This window comes from Otolemur garnettii, unplaced genomic scaffold (genome assembly GCF_000181295.1).
Source record: "Otolemur garnettii isolate 467f Iridium unplaced genomic scaffold, OtoGar3 scaffold00005, whole genome shotgun sequence".
Taxonomy (NCBI): Eukaryota; Metazoa; Chordata; class Mammalia; order Primates; family Galagidae; genus Otolemur; species Otolemur garnettii.
Window position 1 is genome coordinate 27,137,853 of NW_003852400.1, and position 25,518 is coordinate 27,163,370.

Consider the following 25,518-nt stretch of genomic DNA (forward strand, 5'->3'; position numbering starts at 1 on the left):
CTTTTGAAGCACTATCCAGAAAAAAAATGTGTTTAATTCTGTCTGACATATTATTTTATATACATAGAAAACTTAGTTCTGATAGTTTTATTATTAAATTCTGTTTGTTGTAAATTAAATAAGAAAGTTGGGTATCTTCTGTATGCTTGGTAATTTACAAAGTTCTTGACCTTGAGTGTCTCTGAGTCTACAATTGTTTTTGTCTCTCATAACGTTGACTTGTTTACAATTTTAACATATTTTAGGTAGAGAAGCAATGACTACAGAGTATATCCCATGCAATACGATTTCTACTCCCTGCAAGAGAACATTGATAGGAAATTAGCGCAGCTGGTGAATCTCTCTCACACACAAAGATCTATCATGTAAGTATTTAATTCTTTTCTTCTAAGGTAACCTAAAGGCACTATAGTTTTAAAGAGAGATTAACTTGTTTGAGAACAGAAGCTATTAATCTCTTCCATAACAGGCTGCTGAATCATTCCCATTCATTCTGTCAATGTCATTTTACAACTGAGCTTCAGACAATTTTTGCAAGAATAACATGTATAAGCATTCAAAAATGCTAATATTCTCAGCTGAGTGTTCCTAATTATGTCTTTGGTTTATGTCTGCTTAAGGCTTTTATGTTGCAATAATCCCCTCTTCAGTTTCTTCTTTTTACATTATATCACACTTGGCTGCTGCTGCAATGATGGCATTCCTCGGCTGTTGTCTCTACTTACCCTACATAAAGAGCTGTTTCAATGGGATATGTTGAAGAAATTAGTGATCGAAAAATGGACAAAATTGTATCTCTTTAATCATTGTGCTGAATTAAAAATAGTTATTTGAAGAGATGAAACTTTTCTCTGAAACTCAGAGCAAATCCTGCTCTTAAATGAGCAAATGGATACCTATTATTTTCCCAAGCCCTATAGGCAAAAGATGTCTCTTTATAAACACCCTGCATAACGGTTCCCAAATTTATTTCTTCTTTTTATCTTTTTGGCTATGTAGAATGCACTATAGATCATGAGTTTAAATAAACAAAATCATATTTACATTTAGAATGTTAAACTTTTAGTAATTCCAAAAATTAGGGAATAATTAATCATATCGAAAATTAAAAAATGAGAATTCACTATGGGATGTTACTAAGGTGTAAATGTCTGTGACACTTTTACTTTCTTTTATTTAGTAAACTTTTTATTTTCAATAGGTTTAGGCTTAAAGAAGAGTAATGATGATATCATAGAGAATTCTAAAGTATCTGTCACCCCAATTCCTCTGTTATTAACATCCTAAATTTGGCATATTTATCATAGATAATGAATTGATTTGATACATTATTATGAACTCAAGTTCACATTTTATTCATGTGTTTCTTCTTTTTGGCCAGTTTGTTCCAAGATTGACTTCAGGTCTACCATTATCACTTTTAGTCTCATACCTCTGCAGGCTCCTCCAGATCATAACTGTTTCTTTAGCTTCCCTTGTTGTGATGACCTTGACAGTTTTGAGAAAAACTGGGTATTTTATAAAATGTCTTCAACTGGGATTTTCTTAGTTTTTTTTTATCATAGGTAAACAGAGATTATTTGTGTTTGGGGAAGAAAATAGACAGTGGTAAAGTACTATTAATCTTAACATAACTTGTCCCTGTTGACATTAAACTTAATCACCTGCTGAGTATTGTTTGTCAAGTTTTTCTGCTGGAAAGTTATTCCTTTACCTTTTTTCCAGACTGTACTCTTTGGAATGAAATTACCACATGCCCCAATTCCCCTGTTATTAACATCCTAGTAGACATGTAAGGAGTGGATAATTATGCTCTATCTACTTGAGAGTAGTTATCTACAGACATAAATTATATGGATTTGTTCTGTATAGAATTATCTATGCCTTTTCTGAACTGAGAAAAAGAAAGAAAAAAAAGAATTATCTATGCTTTCCTAATTTATTTATTTTTAAAATCATTTACTTATGTCATGGATATAACTACTTTTATAGTTTTGGTTATAAACTACTTATTTATTTGGTTTGTTTAAATTATTTCAACCCTGAACATTAGGAGTTCTTTCTGTTGCCTCTTATATGTCTTTGAAATATTTGCACCTTGATTTTCTTGAGTATTTCCTAACATTATATTACAAGATGCTTCCAACCCTCATATATTTTCTCTCCCAGTCTTAGAAGCAGGCATTACTTCATGGAGACCTAGTTTTTCTTATTTAAAAATGGTGTTAGGAACCAAGGCAGGGTGCAGTGGCTCATACCTATACCCTGACCCCAGCAATTTGGGAGGGTGAGACAAGAGGATCCCTTGAGGTCAAGAGTTTGAGGCCAAGCTGGAAAACATATTAATACCCTGTCTCTACAGAAAGTAATTTAAAATATTTAGCCAGGCATAGTGGTGTGTGAGTAATCTCAGTTACTCTGAAGACAGAGGCCCAAGAATCCCTTGTGCTTAGTTCAAGATTACAGTGAACTAAGATCAGGCCAATATACTCCATTGAGTCAGCCTGGGAGACAGAGGAAGAGCCTCACTATAAAAAAAGGAAGAAGAAGAAGGAGGAGGAGGAGGAGGAAGAGGAAGAAGAAGAAGAAAGAAGAAGAAGAAGAAAAGGAGGAGGAGGAGGAAGAGGAAGAAGACGAAGGAAGGAAGAAAAAAAAAGAATGAAAGAAAAGAAAGAAGTTCAGTGTGCTAGGTGCGCTCTTTTTATTGGGGTTTCATTGTTTCTAGGCCCTCTAAACTGACAAGGAAAGGAAATATATATGTGTATCTTAACTAGTACAGACAGAGATAGCTACAAATACTATATTTGTGCATGCATGTGTGTGTGTATGTTTGAAACATGAGTTCATACTGATATCTCCGATTTGTTCTCTTATTACATGGATTATACTACCTTTCTCTTCTTACTGGTTTGTAACCTCACATTCTAGTAATAAGTAACTTGGCTCCCACTTGGTATCTATCATCCATTCAATTCATTATTCTAATCCAGTCTGACAATTAAGTTCGCAAACTTGCCACTAGGAGCTTACATTGGCAGCACTGTACAAACAACTCAGTAAGATTTCATAACCTTGGCATATCAGTGCCCTGCAGTTGTGTTCATGTTGGTGTGTGACTCTGTCTTGCTGAGCAGTCCCCGTTATCCTTGTTGCATGTTTCATGTGCCATCATGTAAACATCAGAACTTGAATTAAAGCAATGAACATACATTTGTAAATTACTTTTTATATTTGGCAACAGGTGGAAGTGAAATCAGGGACATATTAGTCTGTTTATGGGGATAAGTCCATGAAGAAATGGCAGTGGGCAAATGGATTAAAACTTTTTTTGAGGGGAGAGAAGGAATCACTGATGAAGAGAGGATAGGGAAGGCAGTAGAACATTGCAAAAATTTGTTGACTTGTGCATCAGAATTTTCAGCTAAGAATTTTGAGGAGCATAGCAGACCAAATAAATGTCAATAGAAAAATAATTAGAAAAAAAATGTAACTGAAAATCTTGCCCTGCAACTCATGGCTCTTGCATCATGGCTGTACAGCAGTTCACTCACTATTTTCTGTAGAATTTTTTAGACAATAAACAAATAACTGTATGGCAACACTCTTCCTACTAACCTGATCTTGCTCACCTAAATAGCTCTTTTTTTTACCCAAAGATAAAGGACATATTAAAAGAAAGACAGACATTTTGGTGACATTCAGGATATCAAGGGTAATTTTGTAACACCTTTGATGGTCATTCAGGAAGTGTTTCAAAATTTCTTTGAAGTGTGTATTAGACAGTAGTGTCAGGGTAGTCCCAAAAGGGAGTACTTCAGAGGTGACTATGGTAATATTCAGCAATGAGGTACATAGCACTTTTTCTAGGATGAGTTGTGTACTTAATTGTCAGAACTCCTATATGTATAATTGTTTCAGTATTATTAACCATATCTCTTCAGGACATGACTTTATAAAATATAGTCCAGATGACATTCTCCATGATGAAAAAGTGTCTTGTTCATTGTTACAATGTCAGTATATAATCTATTCCCTGGAACATTGAAGAGATTCAAAAAAATTTAAGCATTAATAAAGTGAGACATGGTTATGATTTAGATTATAATTATAGTTATAACGATGTTATATTGTAGAATTTATAACTAGTATGAAATAGATAAAAAAATTACAATATATTCTATTTACAATTAATAAAATAGGTAACTAAAAAGAAATCTTTTGGCATCAGAAGGATGAGAGGATGATGAAGCTACTAAAAAAATTCCCCTATAATTTTATGAAAAATTTTATAATTAATATCACCTATAGCCATGCAATTACTTTTCAAAACTGATAAACATGTCATTGTTACATTTAATGTTTAGATTTGTATTGTTAGCTAAGGAAGCTGCGTATTACAGAAATTTTGCTTCTGCTAAAATTTGTTATTCTTTACTACAACTTATTTCATTTGATCTATTAGGTGGTCATAAAAAGCATAAAGTTCTCCTTTTAAAAATGAGAATATTCATAACCCAATCACATGTACCCTCATATTAAACCAGAAAAAAAAAGGTGAATGAGAATATTGAAATAGTGAGATATGTTTGTTTCTGTAGTTGAAGTATACTGCAAATTTTCAGGTAGAAAAGAATGTAAATAAAAAATCGAAAAAGAAATGAAAAGTGATTTTACTAGATATTTAGTGGGTAAATGTGATGATCTTAAGTCTCTGTTTTACTACTCTTGTATAGCAATGGATGTTGGGTTTTTAGTGTAACTGTTATGCAAATAGTGTATGTTACACCCAATAAGTAGTTTTCCTTATCCACCTCCCACTTTTCTCACTTCTGAGTCTCCCAAGTCCATTGTACCACTCTACATGCCTCAGCAAACTTGGAGCTTAGCAAATACTTATAAAGAAAACATGTGATATTTGGTTTTCCATTCCTTTATTACCTCACTGAGATTATGGCCTGCAGTTCCAAGTTGCTGCAAAAGGCATTATTTCATGTTTATTTTGGCTAAGTAGTTTTCCTTATTGTGTATGTCTAATGCATATATATGTGTTTATATTTGCATGTGTGTTTTTAATAGAGGTTATACTAATTTATATTCCAACTAACACTGGTTAAAAAGTGACTCCTTTTTACCACATTCAGGCCAACATCTATTGGTTTTCGTCTTTGTAGTAATAGCCTTTCTCATTGGAGTACGGGAATATATCATCCTGATTTTAATTTGCATTTCCTGGATTATCAGTGATGTTGAATACTTTCTCTTATATTTGTTGACCATTTGTGTCTCCCTTTGAAAAATGTTTGTTCATGGTATTGTCCCACTTCTTAATAGGATTATTCTTTTTCCTTGCTGATTTTTTTGAGTTCCTTGTAGATCCTGGATATTAGTCCTTTGTCAGATGTTTAGTTTGTAGATATTTTTCCCATTCTGTAGGTTGTCTATTTACTCTATTGATTGTTTCCTTTTCTGTACAGAAGCTTTTTAGTTAATAAATATAATTTATTTATTTTTGTTATGTTTGATTTTTGCATTTTAATCACTAATTCTTTGCCTAAGCCAATATTGAGAAGAGTTTTTCCTGAGTTTTCTTCTAGAAATTCTATGGTGTTAGGTCTTATATTTAAGTCTTTAATCTGGCTTGAATCAATTTTTATATATGGTGAGAGAGAGGGGTTCAGTTTTAGTCTTCTGTATGTGGCAATCCAATTTTCACAACACCATTTATTGAATACAGTGACCTCTCTCTGGGGTATGTTTTTCTCTGCTTTCTTTTTTTTTTTTTTTTTTTTTTTGAGACAGAGCCTCAAGCTTTCCCCTGGGTAGAGTGCCATGGCATTACAGCTCACAGCAACCTCCAACTCCTGGGCTCAAGCGAGTCTCTTGCCTCCGTCTCCCAAGTAGCTGGGACCACAGGCGCCCGCCACAACGCCCGGCTATTTTTTGGTTGCAGCCATCATTGTTGTTTGGCGGGTCCGGGCTGGGGATTCGAACCCGCCACTTTAGGTGTACGTGGCTGGCGCTTTAGCCGGTTGAGCTATAGGCGCCGAGCCTCTCTGCTTTCTTGAAGATCAGTTGGTTATAAGTATTTGGCTTTGTTTCTGGGTTCTCTATTCTGTTCCATTGGTCTAAGTCTCTATTTATACCAGTAACGCTGTCTATTCTGGTAAGTGTTGTCTTGTAGTATAATTTGAGTTGATTTTAGATTTGTTCTTTTTGTTTAGGATTTCTTTGGCTATTTGGGCTCTTGTTTGGTTCCCTATGAATTTGAGAATTTTTATTTTCTAATTCAGTGAAAAATGACTTTGGTATTTCAAAGAGATTGCATTGAGTCTGTAGTATTCTGTGGGTAATGTGGTCATCTTAACAATATTAATTCTTATCTATGAACATAGAATATTTTTCCACTTTCCAGTTTTTTAATCTATGATTTCTTTAATAAGTGTTTTATAATTTTCCCTGGAGATATATTTTACTTCCTCAGTCAAGTACATTCTTAAGTATTTTATTTTTCAATACTATCATAAATGATATTGAGTTACACTTTCTAACTTAGGTGAGATGATACCTCATCGAGTCTTGGATTTGTATTTCTCTGCTGATTATTGGTGTTGAAAAATTTTTATGTATCCATTGGCCATTTTTATGTCTTCTTTTGATAAATGCTATTCATATATTTTTGTTGAATGGATTACTTGGGGCATTGTTGCTGTTAAGGCCCTTGTATCTTCTGGATATTAATCCTGTTTCAAATGCATAGCTTTCAAACACTATGTCCCATTATATAAGTTGTCTCTAGACTTTATTGACTTTTTCTTTATTGTGCAGAAAGTTTTTAGTTTGGTGTAATACCATTTGTCCATTTTTGATTTTATTGTCTGTGCCTTTTAGGTCTTATTCAAAAAATCCTTGCCAAGTCCAATTTTGTGGTGCTTTTCCCTATTTCTTCTTCTAGTACTTTCATAATTTCCATTCTTACATGTAATTCTTTAAGCCCATTTTTCAGACCCACTGCACAGAAAAAAAAGATTTCCTTCAAAATACTGGTGCTCAGTGATAATGTACCAAGCCACCTGAGAGCTCTGATGAAAATGTATGAGGAGATTATGTTGTTTCATGTCTGTTAACCCCACTGATCAGTCTGTGGATCAAGGAGTAATTTTTACTTTCAATTCTTACATATTTAAGAGATACATTTCACAAGGGTATAGCTGCTATATTACTGATTGCTCTGAATGGATTTGGGAAAAATAAATTGCAAATCTTTTGTGAAGTATTTAACATTCTTGATGACATTAAGAACATTTCTGATTTATGGGACAATATCACAATATCATCAGTAACAAACATTTGAAAGCTGTTGATTCCAACATTTGTGGGTGACTTTGGGAAGTTTAAGCCTTCACTAGAATAAGGTACTGAAGTTGTAGTGAACATAGCATGAGAACTAGAGTTACAAGTGGAGCCTGGATGTATTACTGAATTGCCACAATCTCATGATAAGAATTAAATGGAGGAGCAAAGAAATTTGTTTCTTGAAACTCCCTCATGGTAAAGATGCTGTCAACACTGTTAAAATGACAAATGATTTAAGATATTATATAAACTTAGTTAATAAAACAAGAGCAGGTTTTGAAAGGATTGATTGCAATTTTGAAAAGACTACTGAGGGCAAATTCTGTAGGAAGAGTCAATCAATGTGGCAAACTTTATTTTTGTCTTTCTTAGCTTAAGAAATTGCTGTAGCCACCACAACCTTTGGTATCCATCACCCTGAACAGTGAGCCTCCACCAGCATTGAGACATGATCCTCCACCAGCAAAATGACCATGACTCATTGACAACTTAGATAGTTATTAGCATTTTTTAGCAATGTAGTATTTTTAAATTAAGATAGGTACTTTTTCTAAAAGAGATAATGCACAATTAATACAGTATTGTGTAAAAATAACTTTTATAAGTACTGGAAATCCAAAAATTTATGACTTATATTTTTAAGACACTTGCTTTACTGTAGTGGTATGGAACTGAACTTGAAATATCTGTGGTATGCTTGTAGTTGTTCTATTATCTTGTCATTTTTCAGAATGTCAAACACATAAGAGTTGACATTATGTTACTTTGCCCTTTATGTTTTACTACATGCCAATTAATACATTACTATATCAAGAGTAAGATCTAAACTTAACTTATATTTCCTTTTATGTCAGCATTAATAAGAAGATGTAAAAGACAGGCTATCATCAGTGGGTATTTGAACCTGTGGCTTTGATACCCAACTCTCGTCTTCAAGGGTTCTTGGTCTCTGTGATTTGAAGAATGAATCCATGGAACCACAGATCAGTGATATGACAGGATTTTATTACAGAAAAGAAAAGAATACAAAAATACCAAAGCTCCTGGCACAAAGAACTCTGGTCGGGGGAACAAGCTCTCTCTCCCTTTCTCTGGCCTCTTTGTTCAGGGGTATATACAATCACATGGGGTCATTTAGCCAGAACTCAGTTGTTACATTTAGTGGGCATGGTTCCTTTAAAGTTATATTTAGTGGGAACTCAGTTAATGAATGGCTGCAATCCCTTTCATTCCCAGGCCTAGGAAACCTACATGTAATTGACCAGGCCTAGGAAACTGACATAAAATTAACCAGGCCTAGGAAAGGTGGGATTCCCTGTGCAGAGAAGTGCAAGGGGAGGGAGATCTAAGGTGCTCATGTCTCCCCAGCAGTTATCTGGACCCTCCAGCCTCCTTCCAGCCCCCCTGCCTACCCTCCAGCCCACTGGTTCCTCTGTTGGCTGCAGCCACAGACTGAGCTGGATGGGGCACACCTGTCCTGTATCAGCTTGGCTTATCTGAGACAGGGAATCCATGCCTAGAAGCCAAGCCATGGTGGCCATTTTCTAAGTCATAGACTCATTTGATGTGGGAGCTAGGGTTCTTGACTAACAAATGCAAAATGGTGCGTGACATTCTTAAAGATCTAGCTTCTGCCTTCACACATCTTTCCTACCTATATTTATATGTCCCAAATTTATATATTGATTCTTAGCATGATTAGGTTTCTATACTTGAACAGGCCTTCTCTTTTTCATCTTCATAGACTCCTGTATATCATGAAAACCTAATTTCTGTGTGTACTTTATTTATAAAGTCTTCTCTGTTCATGTCTTCCAAAATGCTTTGTGGCATTTATATGTTTAATGTTAAGTGCTTAATATATTCATCAAACTATATGACTGCATGTAGTGAGATGCTATTTTGTCCCTCAGATGGTGATCTTATTGACCCATTTAAATGATTTAAGCATGAGAACTCACCATTTTTCTCTAAATTAATTTCATGTGATTTAATTTATTAGTAAGATGGTTATTAGTAAGACCTAATTACTATAAAATATATAAATAATATTATATACATGACCTAATTACTAATGGCATTAATACCATTATCATCTCCAGTACTTCTTAATATCTCTAACATATAGTAAATTCTTATTAAATGTTTCTAATTTAATCAAAAGTGGTCAGATAAGTCTCAAATGCTGAGACACTGGATGACTTTTTCCTATTCTAGAAAAGTTATGGTAATGCTGGTGCTAGACACCTCATTACATTATTCCAGGTAGGACAGAAAAGTATGAAATGAAATGCCAACAATTTCTTTCCCTTATCCATGAGCATTGTAATGTACTATTTGTTAAAAGATTGTTACGATCAGCTGCAATCTCATCTAAATGCCCACCTACAGTCTAGATCTTAAACATTGTTCATTTTTATATTGAGTGGCTGGGGCTTTATAGTCTGTAGATGTACTTGGCTACATAGGTTATATTTTTGATATTAAATATTGGTTGATAGAAAATAATACAAAACATACAGTTAGGTGCTCTTAGTAATAATTTAAAGAAAAAATTTTTCTCTGGTGACTTCCTTTTCCTGTTCACTTGACTATACAGTTTGCAACAAGGTATCAACTTTATTGTATCTTTTTGTTTTGTTTTGTTTTTTTCAGTTTTTGGCCAGAGGCAGGCCTGAACCCACCACCTCTGGCATACGGGGCTGATACCCACTACTTTGAGCCCCAGGCGCCACCCCTTTATGATAGCTTTCATATTAAATATCTATCAGCATCATAGATACCCTGTGAAAAATACTATTTCTTAAATATTTAAAGATACTATTGAAAAAATATACAACATTCTGAAATTCCTAGGTGAAATTTTAACTTCAGAACAAAAGTTCAATACAAATGGTTATTTTCAGAGCAAGTTTTCATACTTATTCCTCAATAAGGCTTACTCTTAACCTTTTGCTACAAGAAGGTAGTTAATTCCCCATGGTCTATGCAATCAATAGTCTCTGACAATCTTGGCACTGAAAGTATTAGATAATCTGAGAGAGAAAAACAAAACAAAACAAAACAACAACAGCTGTTTCCATTATAAGGGGTGTCAGTTTGTTGACATATAAGCTACCAAAAGATAAGCAGCTGCTTTTCACTTTCCATGAGTTGTCATTTAAAAAAATAAAACAATGTTGAATGACTAAGTATTTAATTTCTCATTCATTCCTTTTTCCCCAGACATCATTTATTGATGGTTTGCTTCTACCTGTAATGAATAAAGTGGCTATAATTTATTCTGTCACTTTAAACTACCAAAACTGGAAACAATGTATGAAAACTGTATTTTAGTACACTTGACATCACGCGTTAAAGGGCAGTGAGTCTTTTTAGAGATGGGAAACAACTTCCCCAGTTGACTACCTTGAGAGAGTTAAAGTTTCCAGCCCTAGGGCAGGATTGGGGAAGCCTGGCAGTGCCTAAGCCTGTTGAACTCTGAGCTCAGGAGATGTAGTTGAGAGTCCAAGGAGATCAAGGTGAGTATAGTCACACATTAGAGTAATAGAGAGGTAAGAGCTACATAGGGAACTTGGGATATCTACAGAGTACTTAATGTAGTACTTTGAAGATACTAATGGAGAGATTTATATGACTTATGTGAAAAAAGTACCTGTGGAAAGAATCAACTTGAAAGGTTTTAGAAGGAACACTAAAGGGGTCTCACACAAGGCAAGAATGAGTGAGTTCCTGTGCCTATATACACCAGCTAGACAAAAACAAGTAAATATATATAATTTACAGATAGCATTAGCTAGATATGCAGAAGAATTTTGTATTTAAATGATAGGCAATTAATTAGACCTTAACTAAATATTGTTTCCGTCTTATCTAATGTATCATAAATCAAGACTAGAAGGAAACAAACTTCTTTCAGTAACCTGTGTCCCCCCACAAACAGAAGCACAAGAATTATTACTGGCCATGCAAACAGGCAGGATTATACGACTGAGGAGAAAAATTAACTTCAGAGAACCCACAACTTTCATGAAATTGATGTTTGAATTAGGATATTAAAGAATATCAAAACTGTTATTGGAACTATATTTCAGATATTCAAAAAGTTAAATAGAAACATAAAAATAACTAAAATCAAACTTATAGAGATAAAAACTAGATTATGGGAGATGAAATATAAGGTTGACAGGAATAATGAAAGAGTAGATATTTTATAAAATGTCAACTTTTAGGAATGATACCAAATAAAACACACAGAGGGAAAACAACTTTAGAAATGAAACAAACATCTTGAGAAATCTCCATACTGTTTTCCATAAAGGTAATACTATTATATTGATAATTTTCAGTTCCCTAGACAGTGTATAAGAGTTCCTTTCTCCCTGTATTCCTACTGGCATCTATTGTGTCATAAAAAAATCAATACATGAAATAAAAACATAATAATTTGAAATAAGACAAGAAAAATTAAATAAATAGTATAAGAAATTAAAACAATGTAGCAAGCCTCAGTGATATAAAAAAATTAGTACCAGGTCAGTTGCGGTGGCTCATGCCTATAATCCCAGCACTCTGGGAGGCCTAGGCGGGTGGATTGCCTAAACTCACAGGTTTGAGAACAGCCTAAACCACAGAGAGACCCGCCTCTAAATATAGCTGGGTGTTGGGTGGTGCCTATGGCTCAAGGAGTAAGGTGCCAGCCCCATATGCCAGAGGTGGTGGGTTCAAACCCAGCCCTGGCAAAAAAAAACCCCAAAAAACAAATAGACAGGCATTGTGGCCTGCATCTGTAGTCCCAGTTACTTGGGAGGCTGAGACAAGAGAATCACTTGAGCCCAAGATTTAGAGGTTGCTGCAAGCTATGACACCACAGCACTCTACTGAGGGTGACAGAGTGATACTCTGTCTCAAAAAAAAAAAAAGTACCATTTTCACATTAGTCAGTATTCTGTGACAACAATAAAATTAACAGGAAAAGTTAAACGTTTTTATGAATTTGCGTTAAAATATAGACAGCTAAAAACACTCATTCATCTAAAAAATACTGCCTTATAAATTGCAAAATATGCTTAGAAATAAAAACAATAAAATAATTCTTTGATGCAGATAAGATGGTACCTGTAGTAAGTTTTAAATGTTTATATTACAAAATAAAGTGAAGTAAGAATTTATTTTACCAATCTCTTTAAGAAGATAAAGCAAATAAAAGTATAAACCCAAGTGAACTGTAGGAAATACATAATAAAGAACAGAAATAAATAACATAGAATACAAAAGAGCCATAATATAGAGGATAAATTAAACAGAAATCAAATTATTCCATCATCATTCAGTCATTCAACAAATGTTTATTGAATGTCTATCTACATCAATCACAACTCTGAGAAAAAACAGGGCATAGTCAAATTTGGATTGAATAGAGTTTTGTGAGGTTACAATTTACAAAGATGCTGGCAGAACTTAGAAAAAAGGATAGACCCTGAGGAGGAGACTAAAGTATTAAGAGTTTATGGTGTCTCGTATAAAGGTGGAAAGTTCCTGTGATTGGACTAGGGCTTTTAGTGGGGGAAGGCAGTCAACCAATACTGGGAACTTGGCTCTGAGGAAGCCCTCCCTACCCTTTAACATCCTATAGTACAAGACAGTTAATTTGTCAGGCTCCAACCTGTTTCTGAGCATCTAGTTCATTATACTGCACAATGTGGAAAAAACTACATTTATATTATGCATGTTATGCTTGACAGGTCAGGTAAGATTTTATGTATGGAAAACAAGAAACATACTTCTACATTTTAACTAGTTGAGGGCTACATTCGGTAGTGGACTTGAAAATTCTGACATGCACAAAATACTTTTTAAAAAAGTTCCATGCCAAAAAAAAAAAAAAAAAAGAAGAAAGAAAGAAAAGAAAAGAAAGAGAAAAAAAAAGCAGCATGAACAAATGTTTAGAATCAATTGTGAACCTGGAAATTTGGGCCCGATGTAGCCCTTTCCTGACAAGGTTCTTGAAGGATGGGCACCCACCCTGAGAAATGTTAGAAGGAACAAAGTGATTAATATCTAAGATCTACTGAAACTGAGTTTGGGATAAATTGCTAAAAAATCTTGAAACTTTATTTATTTTACTTATGTATCTGTTGTTGATAGAACTATAGGCCAGGGGTCCTCAAACTTTTTAAATAGGGGGTCAGTTTGCTGTCCCTCAAACCCTTGGAGGGCTAGACTGTGGCCCCAGGATGAGTCGGCTGCTAAGCAGGACAGGCAGCAGAGGCAAAAACACCCGGTGCGCCGGATAAATGTCCTAGGCGGGCTGCATGTGGCCGCGGGCTATAGTTTGAGGAAGCCTGCTATAGGCAATAAATTATCTATTCTCTTACGAAGCAAGATATATTGATGATTATTCTCTGTTGTTTTTTTATCCATACTAGTGACACCATCTGGTGTGAGATATAGAGAAAACTTAGCAATAGGATTTATTTCCTTGTAGCTATGAACTTGGTGGAGTCCTCTCTCCTTGCTTCCATAAGTAGAAGTTGATTTCTGTCAACTACTATGCCGGATGTACTATTAAAACCACTGCTGACACAGTCAATAACAGGCATTCACTGAGGCACCTGGGAACATAGATAAGTATTAAGTTCTATTAAATTATTAACAATTTATCCAATGAATATTTATTATAAATTAATTTTATTATATAAAGTAATAGAATTCCAGAGGAATATAATGTACTTAAATATATTTTTGATTTTATTTATGCCTGGTCTATACAATGAAACTTCACTTGTACTTCTGTTGCTTCATTTAACATTTTTATTAAAATTATATTATTTTTAAAACAGGGGATAAAATTCAAAGGATATACAAAGTAGATGATGCTATAAATATATGATGTCCATATTTTAAAAATAACGTATCATTATGAACAAAAGCACATTTTCTGGACATAGTTTTTAGTTCATTTTCACATTTCTCCTAATTTGTCAGTTATTAATCATTGAAAATGCAACTCTTATGGAAGAATAATTACATATATATTTATAAGAGGTGTGCAATCTACTTATACATTATTTTTATAGATTTAAACTAGGCAAAAGTCAAAGATTTATCAACTACATGTAATATAAATATTCATATGAATATATAGTTTTCTTTTAATTTGATACTCTTAATCTTTGAAATACTTAAGTGAAAAGTCATTACAATAATAAATTTAAAAGACATAGAAATACTTCCAGAAATCCTACTTAGCAGACAGTAGTAGCCTACTATTGGAAGATTTAGTTCTAAGGAGAGTGCTAAAGAACAGAAAAAGACTAGAAAATAAGAATTAATTTTATGGTTAGCCATCAAAACCATTACTGTTTTTACCAGTTCATCCTTTATAGGACTCCTGTGTCAACAAGAGTAGTTGGATTTCTCTATTAGAATCTATTTGTAACTCTGAATTCAACATTCTTTTGACCCAAAGATGCTTCTCTGAGGGAATAAAAAAATTCATAAATTCATAAAAATAAAAAAATTCATAAATTAATTGCTTAATGAGAGACTATTTTAACCTTAAGGAAGAAACATTCTTTGAAACTTGTGAGAACATAATTGGTTAATTGATGCTGCTATGAACTGAGATCATTTCAAAAGCCCTACTCAGGGGCTCATCTCACAAGACCAGGGACAGAGGGCATGAACTAATCAAAAAGCCATAGTGTTCTTTCCCTCCTGGCTTAGCCTTAGTATTTTGTGGAATTTGCTTAAAGAATCAAGAATTGAAAGAAAGACGACTCTGGGGCTTATTTTGTAGAAAGGGATAGTTTGGTAGAAGCTTAGAATGGGATACACTGGTCTCGTATTAAGCCCTGCAGCACAGGCATCACTAATTATTTATATCCCACTGTTAGGCGTGAAACAGGCTTGACTGCCCTTACAACAGCTGCAGTCGCGCCACGTGCGCAGCAGCGTGAACTTTGCGTGTGAGCCCTCCTGAAGAGCTTTCGGGGGCACGGGGTACTACAAGCAGGTAGAATCTTTGTCAGAAGAGCCTTCTGAAGAGTCCTGGTGCATCGGTAGCAATTAATGCAGGTGGTATTTTAGACAAGGGAGCTAATGAGCTTTAATATGCATGCAGGTGAGGGAGTGCTGAATCAGTAGAGCCATTAATGAACCTATGACAGCCTAATTAGCTACAATTTAAAATCTATGGAATCTAATCAGAGAAGCTGAACACTGCTGCAAATCTGTGTATGAATGAGTCTTTCTAAATACTCCAATCTGTTGCTTAGTCACTGATTGATAGTAATTGCTTTTTTTCTTCTATTGTGTATAGGAAAAAGCCCAATTTTGCTCTGATAGGGGAGGACACAACACTGAAGGTAAATGCCTGAGATATTTAGCTGTTTAAGTTTAATCAGTGGATGTTTAAAAAAAATCAAAGTAAAATTAATTTTCATCTCTGAATATAGATGATTTAAAATATACCACCAACTTATATATTGGACTGGCAAAGACGAGGTAGCTGTTAATCAACTCCAAATAGCATATCTGAAAAGCAAGCAAAGACATGGAAACATGAAAATACATAAAATGCATTTATCAACCCTCAATTTGTTTTAAAAGGGCTTATTTGTGTTACTTAGCAGAGATAACAGGGCCACATAGTTTCATTGATTATTTTAGGTAAAGAAATAGTTTGTGAGGTTAACGCAATCTGTTACACATCCTACTTGAAAGTGGCTGCACTATTTAATTTTGTTCAGAAAATGAGAATAATTTTATGAAGGTGTGAGGTGATAGTATTTTGTAGTGCCTGTTTGGTAGTAACTGATGTATAAAAGGGACAAGCAGTATTTCTACTCTGACATTTCACCCTTGTATAACACAATTCATCTGGGAACCTTAAAGAACTTTGTAGGCTCTGATTTATTGAGTCTTATAACACTGTGGAAGACAGGTCAGTATGACAATCCTCCTTTTACAGTCAGCTCAACCGAGCTCCATTTGCTGAAGGTCACAAGTGAGTCAATGGAAGAACTATAAAAAGAGACTCAAGATAAGCCCAGAGTGCTTCTACCTTACTTTTCCCATTTGATAAATGGTGCATCTCAAAATGTTGACGTCTCAGAAAAAAATCTATGTATCTAATTTTTTGAATATAAACAGACACATCCTCGGGATGTAGACATTCTAATCGTGGGTTCTTTTTAAATGTTGAAATATGATGCATAGATATGGTATTACCAGTTAAAACTACATGAAAAGAACTGCCACATTTCCTCATAGACGTAAAGAGGCGTGATTGTAAAGTTTTGCTTCGTTAGATTAGCCACCTGGTACTAAGGTTGAAACCTAAATAAAAGATAAAGGTATTTTCTTTAGTTAGAAACACCTAAAATAAAGAAAAAAAGAGAAAAGAGAGAGAACAAGAGCTGTGGGGGGAAAGACAGAGAGAGGAGGAGAATATGACATGCACATGGATACACACACCGAAAGAATTTCAGATGAGGCTGCTTACTAAATAGATGCTGCTGACAGGGAAAAGAAGTGTCTTGTTCTTTAAATGTCTTGTGGTGGAATGAGTGGTATTCTAGTATTCTATGTGAAAGGACGTAGTGAACTCAAAGTAGTAAAAGGGAAACTCAAGATACTATATCAAAAATTATTTTATATTATATGCTATCACTTTTGCAAATCCTTGTTAGTTAAAAAAAATATGCTGCAAGGACAATTTTATAAAATCTGATACTTAAACAAAAATCACGTAATCCCTGGCCCAGTGGATTGTTTTCCCTTTCAAGTTGGACAATATTATGGTAACATTGTATTGTGTCAATTGTTCTATATTAATGTAGGAGTGAAGTCATCTTGAAAAAAGAATTTTAAACTCCTGCTCATGTGACGGTTTTAACAAAACTGTCATGTGGATTTCAAATAGCTGGGAATGATGCTGTCAGAACTTTGGAATACTGATAAATAAAACTCTATTTTAATGAAGATACATCTAGTTCTTTAATAAATTACATTTTATCATTGTTTTTCATAAATTAATAACAATACATGAGCTCTACATCCTGTTTTGCTTTCATACATGGTGATATATCGGTTAATTGGAAAGTGGTTTATTATGTCATTGGGTTTACTATTTTTACTATTTTTATGCATAGTGTATGAAAATACTGTAGTAGCTCTCTTAAATTCTTTAGTTATCATTGTATTATTAAATGTGTCCACATATGTGACATTGCTCTTAGTCTGTCTAAATTTGTAGGAAAAACTGCCGTATGCATTTCAGTGGTCTGGAGAGTTGGAATTGGGAGATTTCCTTTCAAACCCTCTAAATCAGTGGTTCTCAACCTGTGGGTCATGACCCATAGGAACTGTATTAAAAGGCCATGGCATGAGGAATGTTGAGAACCACTGCGCTAAATGTATACTTTTTATTTAATTTTCATTCCCCCCCAAAATACATCTATGTTTTCATTATTTTTCTCAAAAGTAACATTTGCTTTAATTATAATTATATTAGACTTCAATTTATAATAAATATCTGACAGAAATACACATTAATTTTATATAGCATAGATCTTAAAAGTGAATTTATAGTCAATGATTCCATCATCTATTTTTCTTCCTTTTGTTTTGAATAATATAATCCACATCTCACTACGTTCTCTTTTAAAAGATCTTCTTAGCTGTATGCCCTTGGTATAGTTACTTAATCTGTTTAGTATCAATATCATTGTCTGTGGAGAATGTGCCTTATTCATGTGTGCTGGAATAATTAACATTAAATACAATAAAACTGGTATGCATGAAGAATTCAATGCTTTAAATAATTTTTGGTGTTTTCAAAATTGTACTATGTTTTAGGAATTATAGATCTTCAGTTAAAAAATGATCCTATTTCTCCTTCAGGAAGATTTTACTATTCTTTGAAAATAACAGACTATCTGAATCAGATTATATAAATATATATTTATCTGTGTCACCTTTGAGCGTCTGGATTCAAATCATTAGCCATTGCCTTAAGTGTTCAGTTCAAAATATATTTGGACATTTGTACATTTAAAAATAAATTGGGACTTGGTGGTATATTGCTCTATACTGAAAATATTTCATTTAGTGGACCTACTTTCAAAGACTTTATATAATTTTGGAAACCATATTGATTCAAATATAAATAGTGAATAGAATCATTCAAATCTTTTGATTTGAGTGAATGGTTATATTAAATATTTACTGATGTAGATTAATCTACTTGAGTTAGAAGGTTAATAGGCTCAGATATGACTGAAGGAAAACAGTGGCTGTATTGGAATCTTCACATACTCTCACATTTTATTGAAAGCTATTTTATACTATGATTTTATTCTAATTATGAATTTTTAGGATATAAATATGAGTTGTGTTTTATCAATCTGTACCATTTTAAATTTCTTGAAGGTAGATACCATATCATAACACCTTCCATATAATTAATTATATAATACATAAATTCAATAGATGAATATAGATGTTCACTACAGAAATATTTATTGTTTATTGAGTATACGCCAGGTACTGTTCTGGATAATATGTGAAGGGAGGTCAACAAATATATTAAAGGGTGTCCCAAAGTTCACCCCAAAAGTGACCATACATCTAGAAAATGGAAAATTATAGCTAAATGTACTTTCATTTACAAAATATTCCTTACAAAATTTTACAAAGAGATGGCTCATATGTAGAGAATATTTTATAAAATCTTGTAATGAATATTTTGTAAATAAAGTACATTTAGCTACAATTTCCCATTTTCCCTCTGTGAGTTGACTTTAGGGTTAACCTTTGGGACGTCCAGTAAACACAGTCCTGGTGATGATACGTAATAAATTATTAAATTTGAAAAAATGCTATGAAAACAAAGTTCAGATTTAAGTAGAGAACTTATTTGAATTGAAGGGTTAGGAAAGTCACTTTTATGAAAATGTGCAACAGAGCTGAGTAAAAGAAATCTAGAAATTTATTTCATGAAGAATTGGTCAATAAGAGCATTCTATGGAAAGGAATTACATGTGTAACTATCAGGAAAGTAGAAAGATCTCTTCAGAGTCAAGGAGTTAAGAGATCAGTACCGTAGAAGAGAACAGTAGAAAAACTTAGACTATGGTGGAGAAGTAGAAATTGGGAAAATGAAAACATCAATATATTTTGGTGGTGGACCTACAAAGATTGAGGGAAATTTGCCTCTTCTAGATGAAGAAGAATGTGTGTCCAAAAGACTCTCAGATCTTTACCTCAGAATAGGGAGTAAATAAAGTTCCTGATATAACTAGAAAGAAAACTCTGCAAAGGAGTAGACAATTTGATGACCATTATGAAAATAATGACCTTGAGAGTCATATGAAATGTTCAAAGATGTATACACCAGGTTTAGAAAAGAAATGCGATCAGGAGAAAAATTCACGTTAATAAGTAGGTCATATTTAAAGACATGGTGATGTAGGAGGTTGCATAGGAAGAAAAACTAGGATGAGAAGATGGTCGGTGTTCAGAAGGATAGGAAAAAATACATCATAAAAGATTTTGAGACAGAGTATCCAGAGATATAAAAAGAAAACCAAGAGATTGTGATCAACAAAATCTGGGGAAGAAGAATGCCAGGGAGAGGGTCACCAGTGCCAAGAGTTGCTAAGACTCCAAGGTAGGCAAGGTGTGTAACATTTCCATTGTATTTTGCTGAGAGCAATAGTTACCAAATCAAGAACAATGTCAGTGCTGTGGTAGGAGAGTTTCAAGTAAGACTCCAGATAATAGAAGAGTTAAAAATGACCTTCTTTTTAAAAGATGAAAGAGCACAAATTATTTTTCCTACCCTTCTTCCCTGTAAACTCACTAAAAACAACATAAAAGTAAACATGCTCATGCACACATATAAACTTGCATTAAAAATAGGTCATAATGGACAAGGAAACCTCCTAGACATATATTTTGAAATATGGAACAAAATAGGGAAGAAGCTGAAAACTGATACATATTTTTTGGTGATTCAGCATGAAATAAATTTCCTGAAAATAACTGCCAAAGTACTGGAAAGCCTATTCAAAGTGCTTTTGATTGGAAGAAGGACAGAATGTTATAGCTAGGTCACAGAAAACAAGGGATAATACCAAACCACTTGAAAGACAAAAGGAGAGTCACTGGTTCAAGAGACAGCACCAAGCTGTCTAAATTGATGTGACTTTCCACACATACTGCTTTTTAACAAATAGTTTTACTTAAGCAAATGTGCATAAAATTATTCATAGATACTGCCAAGAAAATATATTTAAAAAGAGATAACAAAAGTAATGTTACAAGAACAATAGCCAAAAGAAATACAAAAAGAGAGTTTTCCATGGTCACAAAGGAATTACAAACACTATGGATTTTAAATTATCTCAAAGAAGAAGAAGAAGAATTTAAAATGGAGAGAGAGAGAGAGACTAGATGTAAATAAAAGGAGAGGAGAAAGACTGCCAGAGTTAATGAGAAAAAGTAGAGGAGAAATAATATAACATGTAGAGAGAGAAAAGACATTAAAATAAAATTCAAATAAACATGACTTTAAGACGGGGTATAGTAGTCCAGCCATAGAACATGGCAACAAAAAGCAGAATAGAAAACATGGTAAATGATTATGCAGGAAATTATAGCTGTAATAGATTTTAAAAGGGAACTCAAGAGACACGTTGATGTTTAAAAAGAGGAGAGGACAATTAATATAAGAAAAAACATTTTCTAAAATAAAAAATTGAAAATGTATATCATAAGTGTAAAACATTTCCCTGGAAAGAGCTGATATAAACTTTTACAAAGAATACATGTCTCAGTGAATTTACTATTCTTAAATAATAATAGAATGATCGTGTGGACATCATCATAGAAAAACATTATATAGAAGTAAAGCAGACTTAATTTGTCATATACTTCTGTATAGCAAGTATATGCTATACTATAATAATATAGTATATGCTATACTATAATAATATTCTGCACAGAATATTATTAGGTGATAAGCACAAGCAAGGTTTTAAGAAGAATAAAGTATGAGACAAAAAATATATATAGCAGAGAAGATATATATACTATATGATTTATATGAAAAAAGCAATTGACCTACATATGCAAAACAAAAAATGAGAACAATAAATCTATCTTCTTAAATTTAAATAAATTTCTTTTTCATGAACTGACAACAATATTTTTATCAAACTTTAGAAATCTGGGAACTTTATTAAAAAGAGAGCATTAAAAAATGGTGACCGAGGTGAAAAAACGAGTTGCCTTGCTTGACTATAGTCATCATCCTACCATATAGAAAACATCGTGTTGCACATGTTAAATTCATTCCATTTTTATTTGTCAGTTATATTTTCAATAAAGCTGGAGAAAGGAATGTCTAATATGACCCCATTTTGTGAATCTGAGAAGGTACATATAAAACCATTTTTCTACTTGCAAATAAATTTTATGAGTAATTTGACTTAAGTTCATTATATTTGAAAGTTATTTTTAGATAGGGAAGGTTGATTGTTCTCTGGACAGGGAATAATTTTCATATTGTTCATAATAAACATATGACATTTTGTAAAACACCAGAAAGTTATTTTCATGAAATAATAAACATGAGGCAAAGGTAAGGAGAAAGGATATAAGAACTATTTTGTAAGCTTTCTCAATGAAGTTATAAAGTTATCAAAAAATTGTAGTTGTCTATGTCAATTCAGGTTGTAACAAAATGGGTAGGTAAAAAAAAAAAAAAAACTGGGTAAGAGGCTAGGTAAAAAAAAACTTCAGACATTATTTTTCACAATTCTAGAGAACAGAACTCCGAGACCAGGTTGCCAGCATGATGGTTGGGTTTTTGGTGAGGGCCCTCTTTCTGGCTGTGTTCTCATCTGTCCTTCCTCCACTTGTGCACCAAAGAGATGGCCTAGTTCCCTCTTGTTTTTTAAGGGCATTAATCCCATAATGAGGGACTCAGCCTCACCACCTAATCTAACTATGATTATATCCCCTAACCCCCATCTTCTGGTACCATTCCATTGGAGTTAGGGTTTCAGAATGTGATTTTTGGGAGACACAAGCCTGTAGTCCATACATTATGTTTTAAATGAGGATAGGTTAAGTAGACATACATTTGAATACTAACCAAGAGGTAGAGGTTAACGTGTTTGGCATATAATGAGTCGTTCAAAAATATTGCTTCAATTGCATTGAAATTATTTGAAACAATTTGTTATTCCTATTATTTATTACATGATACTTCTAATTCAACAGAAACAGAAACAAAAATATTATCAGTCTTGGAATACCTTAATTGAAAAGTAAAAATAAAATTTCTAATTGAATATCATATATAACTAATAAATCTCACTGATATAATGCACTATACATTTTTTAATTTTTTATTGCTTTCATTATACAATTCTTTGTTGTCATTTTTCAAAAATTTGTCAAATCAAACAAAACACTCAAGAAATTGAGAAATTTAGAAAAAATTATAATTTTTCCTGGGAGAATTAAAATAATAATAAAAATCAAAATGTTGCCTTATTGAAATAATTCTTTGACAACTAGTTAAAAGCCAGGGCAGTAAACACTAAAATAAGAAATAAAACATGAAATAATAAATCAAAAGTTAAGGTTGGTAAGAAAGAAAGCAACAGAATCTATCAGTTGCTCTTGATTGAGGTTATTGCTTTATGATAAATATGTATTTGTAACACTATAGACAGTGAATTTATATAAATAAATTCAATAATTACAAAGAAATTTATATAAATATCATACTTTGTATCAATCTTTTTTTTTTTTTCCAGTTTTGGCCAGGGCTGGGTTTGAACCTACCACCTCCAGTTTATGGGGCCAGCATGGGGCCAGCACCTACTCCTTTGAGCCACAGGCGCCTCCCCCTTTGTATTAAGCTTATGAATATAATTTTGACAAAAGATTCTATATAGTACTATTAATTAGCTAGAAAATTAAAATGTCCTGTTATTTGAATGCTATGAAATAATCTATGTTTTATAATATGTAGATATTCACTGTATGTGATGCTGCTTTACAAAGAACTCAGTAGAAGAAATGAAAGCGAAAACAACATAGATGTTTTGTGGCACATTTTACCATAAAGTCAGAACTGATCTAAATATGAATTAACAGAATCAGTATCAAGTGTAGTGACAAAACTAAAATCATGATGAACAGACAAGATATATTTAATTTTGAAAAAGAAATAATCTTACATGTAACAACATGTACCCTAATGTCCAATTTGGATATAATTTTAGACACATTCAATAATCGGACAAACACAAAATATTTCTGCTTGGGAACTATTTCTGATGAAGCAAAGATCAAATTATAAAACAGAGCAATTAATCTTGTTTTTTAAAGATTTATTTAAAAATACATTTTCAATATTAAAAATTTATAGTACTCTTTTTCAATTTTAAATGATTTTGAAGAGATTGATTTTTGTATCACCATTCCATTCTTTTGGTATTTTCTATTATAAAATATTTATATCAGATAAAGTTTAATTTTATATAGTACTGAAATATATAATCTTATAAGCTATTGGCATGTAATAGTAAACAGTACTCGTATTTATTATACAAGTAACATCTGAAATGTTTAATATGTACCTAATATGGACTTTTTTTTAAAGTCATGTTTATTATTAAGGTCTCTCATAATTATTAAAAAACACATAAACAAACAATACACCATATCTTCAAATAAAGAGTCTTTGCAATCACCTGTGGCAAAATATCTTTAATCAGAATGGGAATTTCTCTCATGCTTCTTGTTGTCAGGAGACAGCCATTCAGCTGTCACAGGAAACATGGACCATCTCTTCTGCTAAATCTGTTTAGACCCTCATAGCTGCAAGTATCATCGTTACCTAGGCATTAACAATCTGAACTTGATTATTCTCATTTGCCTGTCCAGAAGGTACACTCTACCTGTCTGTGTTTGCTAGGTTCTTTAAGGGATGCAGATAAAAATTAAAATCATCTAATGCAGGATACTTAAAAATACTTTTAAATTTATAGAGGGCTTCATTCAAAGGATTCCATACATAACTCATTTCTCGAAATCTTCTCATGATGTCAATCTTTAACATGTTTCTAATTATAATGTGGAGTTATTTAACTAATGTTGAAAGCAAATCCTAGAAAGGAAAGGCAACTTCAGTGAGGTCAAATGGAGATTAACTAACCGTGTCAGGTGATCTAACTCTAGGCTGAGGTCCTTCTTTTACTACTTACTGCCTTACCGCCTGCATTTCCCTAAAAGAAGATCATATAGTGATCAAAATGAGACAAGGACACAGATGTTAAAAATAAACAAGGATGCCTTAGTTCATTTGGTGGCGGTACATTCATAGTATTGACACATTAATTTTTCAGTTGGGAGATTTAAATCTAACAATATCAGAATTAGCTTGTAAATCAGGCCCATGAAAACAAATTGCCAAATTGAGAAATAATCATTTTTCTAGAATTACGGAGGTCAGAAACTATGGGTACAACAAGAAATTTGATTAAAAGTATCCAACTTTTCAAAGACTCAGCTCCTTCATCTAACAAAAATGATACTAAAGACACACCAGACAGCCGCTGTATGGACTTTCATTCCTTTTTATATTTTTGCTGTGCTTGGATGTGGAGATATCCTGTGTGACTGAGCTGTCTCATACTGAAGAGTCAGCACTGCTGTTGCCATTGAAAGAGCTATATTGAGAACTTTATTATGCTCATCTGAAAAGCAAAATCAGTGAGTATGAACAACTTACAGGACAGCTGAAAGTAGTTAAATCATTTACTTGTAATACTTCCAAGATCTTAAAATGCTACAATATATAAAACACATTCAGTCACCACAGCACTTTTACTCCCAGACAACCCCCCCCCCCCGGAATCTATGGGAACTTTTCACTCAATCTCTTTCTCCTAATTCTGTCCTAAAACAAAAGTAGTTGTAAGTAGATGGTTTTCTACTTTTTGCTTTGAACTAGAGGTTTAAATTCATAGACTATTTCAGATCCAGAAAAACATACAGTCTTTTAACAAGAGGTCTTCTTATAAGATACTTTTTTTAGAATCTTAAAAGCCCCATTTGACATCAAAGGTCTTGGGCTAT